Source organism: Eimeria mitis, genomic scaffold, assembly GCF_000499745.2.
Source record: "Eimeria mitis Houghton genomic scaffold, Emh_scaff1975, whole genome shotgun sequence".
In the NCBI taxonomy this organism is placed as follows: Eukaryota; Apicomplexa; class Conoidasida; order Eucoccidiorida; family Eimeriidae; genus Eimeria; species Eimeria mitis.
This window is the reverse complement of record NW_013570299.1, coordinates 1-338: the sequence shown is the minus strand read 5'-3', so window position 1 is coordinate 338 and position 338 is coordinate 1.

The following is a 338-nucleotide window of genomic DNA, read 5'->3' as shown; positions in this document are numbered from 1 at the left end:
AAAAAAAAAAAAAAAAAAAAAAAAAAAAAAAAAAAAAAAAAAAAAAAAAAAAAAAAAAAAAAAACACACAGCAACAACTCCTCCTGCTGTCTGTCTCCTTTTTGTCTCTCTATAGACAAATATAAATTTTTTTTTTATTTTTTTTTATTTTTTCGTGCATGCGTTGGTGGAGCAGTGTATACAGACGAAGAAAAAAAGAAGAAAAGGCAAATAAAAATAAATAAAAATAAACAAAAACAAAATAAAATAAAATAAAATAAACAAAAAGTAAAATAAAATAAAATAAAATAAAATGCAGAGCCACAAATACCCGCATATGATGCGGGGGTGAGGGGACT